We start from the raw sequence: 4,986 nt of genomic DNA, 5'->3' as shown, positions 1-4,986 counted from the left end.
ATTGGTCTGTTTGCAAGCATGATACAAAAGTCACTAATATCCCGAATATTCCTGATGTCAGGATGAGTGAATGGCTTGTAGTAATGTATGCTAACTGCTAGGTAATTTCAGTATCCAGAGAGCCCTACTCCTGCCTCTTGTCCATGACTGGCTCCCTTGTGCTTTAGTACCGTTTAAGACTCTAAATCTCTGATGTGACTAATTAAAAAGAAAGGGGAAGGATGGGTGGTGGAGATAACAAAAGAGAATATGATTGCTTATGGGTAGAGTGATCAGATCTTAAAATGAACTATTAAAATTTTTTTAAAAGGTTGCTTCTCATGTACCTGTCTTCAGTGGGGAAACGTAGTTTCACAGGCTGTATGGACACAGAGGAGCCCCAGATGGCCAAGAGACTGGTTTTCCCACCCTTCCGGGGACAAGCTTCTGACTGGGAAAGAAGAATTAAAGAAAATTCCAGTATGGGCTAACAGATACATACCACTAAAAAAAAAAAAAAAGGGGGATAAAGATATTTACTCCTATTGTAGAACATCTGGGACTTCAGATTTGCTTTAACTTGAAATCAAGGGATGTAGAAATCAGGACTTGTAAAGAAACCAAGGAATGTCAGTGCTCTGACAAAAGCAGCTGGTTTTGTGGATGCCTTTATTCCCAGGTTTCAGATGGAGCATGCATTGGCCCTCATCAGGTTGCATGACCTTCTAGAGTCTTTTGAAACTCCTAAAGCGAGACCACCTGTCCAGGGCAATAGAAAGAATCACTGGCAAAGGAGAACAAACTAAGTTCACCATCGAGAATGTGTCATGAACAAGAATAGTTTTGACTGATGCGAAAGTTCACATCCTTGGCTGTTTCCAAAACATCAAGATGGCTATGTCTGCCATTGGCAACATTATCTTAGGAAAACCTCCATCAAAGGTTTATGACAATATCCGAGTTGTGGCTAGCAAATCAGCAGATCAATACTGATTGCAAATCAGAGAACTTGTATATCTTGTCTTTGGACTCAAGAGAAAACAGACCTTACAAGAGGTCAAAAGAAACCACGCGAAGAATTTTAGTTATTTGAAGGCTTGGTTTCTTTCTACTATTCTCAGCCAGAGGCATAAACAGAAAGGAAAGGTTTACTAGTATTCACACTCAACAGCATTTAAAATAATTTAAATATCAAGACAATTCTATTATGTTTTATACATTAGGTATACTTTATCATTTTTTTTTCTTTTTAAATCGCATGTAACAGATTTGTATAGTTTATAATCCTTTCATTTGGAAGAAAACTTCCTTAAACAGATTTTCTATGTGAATTTTTGTTTTTATTCATAAATTTTTAAAAAGTCATAATTTATAACTTTTATGTAATTGTGATTTATTTTATAAAAAAATCATATAATTTTGAAAAGTTATGTAATTTATAACTTTTATAAATTTATAAGTATAAATAAAAGAATCATCTCAGAGAAAAAAACAATGCTATGCTTACTTGGGTGGACAGTATGCTAATGAGTGGCTAGAAGAATTAATTTCCAATCTAAAATGTTTTGTCATTTGAATAAACTACTTTTTCACTATTCTTCAGGCAAATAAGCATTAATTATTTTTAGATGTTAAATTGGGTTTCAGAATCATTTCAACTTTCCTTTCAATAATCCAATTATCTTAAATTGAAAAAACTTTAAGGAGCAGCTTCAAATTGAATCATACTTTAGAGAGTCCTGTTGTTTATAAGAAATTATATCTGCATGAGGTTCACATGACCACCAAATTAACCCATAAATAGTTTCATCAGTATAGAAAACAGCTATATATGGCACTTTAAATTTTGACTAGGCTTTTTCTATTCATACTATTAGTTTGAGAAGGTAAAAAAAAAAAAACTAGGGCAAAATGGAGAAGAGACCAAAATTAAAAAAAGTCAAGGAGGACAAAGCTAAAAGACCGAAGCATTTCTTAAGTTTAAGATGGTCCTTCACCTAATCAAAGATCCTTTTTTATAAATTGGATCTTACTGTCATGTATAATCTGATGGTTTTATTGTCTATCCCTATCCCTACACAATTGTTAATCTCATAATGATCTCATTATGCTTTGTAAAGTTGTTATTATTTTTCAAATTTTGTGGCTTAGCAGTTTATATATATGTAATATGTGTGTGCATGTATATACAGTGCTTAACATATATATCTGAATAACTTATTTCCTTTGGCACAAATTGACCACAAGTATTAACTTCATGCATTAGTGTTATAAAAAGCAATTTTAGGTTTTAACAATAGTAAAATATTGAGTTACCTCACACTTTGAAATTGGAAGTCGTGAAACTAAATCTTTATCCTTGGTATGATCCAGTTAGTTAATATAGGCACAGCACTTAGAAAATAAACTTTAGTTTGGCTAAGTGTTATCTAAATGTGTGCTATAATCATTTTTATTATTTTTTAACTTTTCATTTTGAAATAATTTCAGAACCATAGAAAAGTTGCGAAAATAGTTCAGAGAATTCCCATATACCCTTTACCTAATTTCTTCTAATGTTAGCATCATATATGTAACAGGGGTACAATTGTTTAAAACAGGAATGATATAATTACTAATAGAAAGCCAATAGTTTCTGGTGTTGAAGTACAAGCCTTCTCATCCCAGCTCGTTAACCATATAATTGTATAAATATCTCCTATCTACTGTATGTCCAAGTTCCTCATCTTTAAATTAGATACTAGAGTAGCATTTATTTGTTTTAAAATAGAAAACAGTTATAATACAATTAGCTCTTTAGACAGAGATCTTAATGTATGACCTTATTTTCCAAAAGTTAGACAAAGAATGCAGGACCAAGAAAAGCCAGAGTACAATTTAATTGCTCTTATTTGACTGTTGCCTAAAATACATTTTAGGCTAGTTTAGATAACTATAAACTGACTCTATTTTCTGACATATTTAATAGAGTACCCATTAGAGATCAGACTAATGTTACAAAAAAGGTAAGATTTACTCTTACCTTTTAATAGAATTAGAATCTAGTTGACAGACAAGTGATTTCTCAAAATTATTTTGTGTGTAGAGTCAGACGTGAGTTTGTAGATGGATAACAGGCAGAGAAGAAAACACTCTCATTTGCATTTTGCAGATGCAGAAACAATCTCAAAAAGGTTAAATCCTTTTCCAATAGTCATATATTGAATGAAAAGTCTTGCCTCTTCAATAAACACCTCACCAGGATATTTGTGAACCTAGAATTCTGAGAAAGTTTCTTTTTATAAATCTAATAGCTTTAAGGGTATGTTTCACTTCCACAATCCTTTTAGAGGGACTATAGGGAAAGTCATCACGCAAGAATTGCCTAACATGAGCTAAAATAATAAATCAAAATCACAACAATGTGAAAGGTACACTGAAATTTATTAAAATAGCACTATATATAAGATTATAGGGAAACCTTTGTTAAAATGAATAGCAAAGTTTATTGCCAAAAACAAAAAGGATGAATGACCAACCAGAATGAGAAGAGTCCAAGTCTGGATATGTCAAAATCCATATCTGAGAGTAGACTAGATCTGAGAGTAGACCAGATCACCTATTTATTTCTATCATCTATTTATCTATCTATCTATCTATCTATCTATCTATCTATCTATCTATCTATCTATCTATCTACCTATCATCATCTTCTATCATTTATCTAATCTATCTATATCTTCTACCTATTATTTATTTATCACCTAATCACTATGTTTAATATAAAGAACAAGTAATTTTCTTTCAGGTTTTCTTTCTCATCATTTAAGCAACCCTATTGAGGGCAGTGTTTTTATATCTGCACTGGATATGAGTTGTAAAAACATGTAAAAGCATAGAAAATTATATGGTAAGAATTGAAGCTGATATCATTAAAGATATATTTAAGTATGATTAGGCAGGAGTAAAAAAAGTATAGTTGAATTATTATTAAGAGCAGGCTATGATATTTAAGAATATATGTTATAAAAGAAACGTTTGCTTCTACGGAGTATCAGAGCAAAACTGGGGAAAGGCATACCACCACATAGAAGAATGACTTGACTCTTGGATGTGATCAAATGCTGACATAATCAACTATTTTAACATTTTTAAGAAAGAGAAAAACGTAATTTTATTTTGTAACTAATATCAGATAAAAGAAAATGAAATCAATATAAAAATACTAGTAATATAGGGCACAGGACATTGGCACACACAAAAAGATGACACATTAATTACCTGCTTCCAAAAACTAAATACAATGCTAAATGATTTCTGGGGACTGATAAAAAGGGGTTTTTTACAACTCAAATAAAACACAGCAACCATACAAACACTAAGTAAAGTACCAATCTGAACCTGATAATAGTTACAGTTATTTTTGAAGATACATCCTCAATTAGTGTAAGCCAGTTAGTTATTTTCTCATGGTGTCTCAGTAACTTTTATCCTCATCTCCCATTCCTTGAACACTGCAAAGGATTAGTCAAATACAAAGGCAATTGCTGATAAATTGAGTAGCATGACACACACTCAGTTGAAGGAGAAATCTTTGCTGCGAGTAAACTTTGATACGTTGTTATTGGAAAGAGGTAAAAATTCAGTCTTTTAGAATTCTCATTAGTTTAGGTTATTTTTCTCATTTCAATTAATTATCTAGAAGCACAATCAACTTAGCAGGCTTCCTTTAGAAATTCCTTCTCTATGGTGCTGTACCACAAAGCAGACAGTTTAGGTAATTTTATTAGGATACAATTAACGCTTGAAACCCAAAAAAGCATCCAACCCATCTTTTTATTTAGGTTAAGTGAAGAAACACCACATAAGGTTTCCATAGCAAGGTTCTGACAGCCAGAGGAGCATTGACAGGCAGTGTCCTTTACTGACAAGAAATTATAGTATAAAGACATATTTAAAATCCCTATGTCTGAATGAAATTAAATTTGCTTGGGCAAAAATCCATAACTCATTGCTTTCAAAAAATGG

The 4,986-nt window shown here is 31.9% G+C and overlaps 1 pseudogene; it reads left to right on the top strand.

Moving 5' to 3' along the window:
- Positions 1 to 362: 362 nt before the first annotated feature.
- LOC103271128 lies at positions 363 to 972 on the top strand (annotated as a pseudogene).
- Positions 973 to 4,986: the final 4,014 nt, after the last annotated feature.

Source organism: Carlito syrichta, unplaced genomic scaffold (assembly GCF_000164805.1).
Source record: "Carlito syrichta isolate Samal-C Ts95f unplaced genomic scaffold, Tarsius_syrichta-2.0.1 Scaffold311259, whole genome shotgun sequence".
Classification (NCBI taxonomy): domain Eukaryota; kingdom Metazoa; phylum Chordata; class Mammalia; order Primates; family Tarsiidae; genus Carlito; species Carlito syrichta.
Note: the sequence above shows the minus strand (reverse complement) of the source record. Positions and strands in the feature narration are given on the sequence as shown.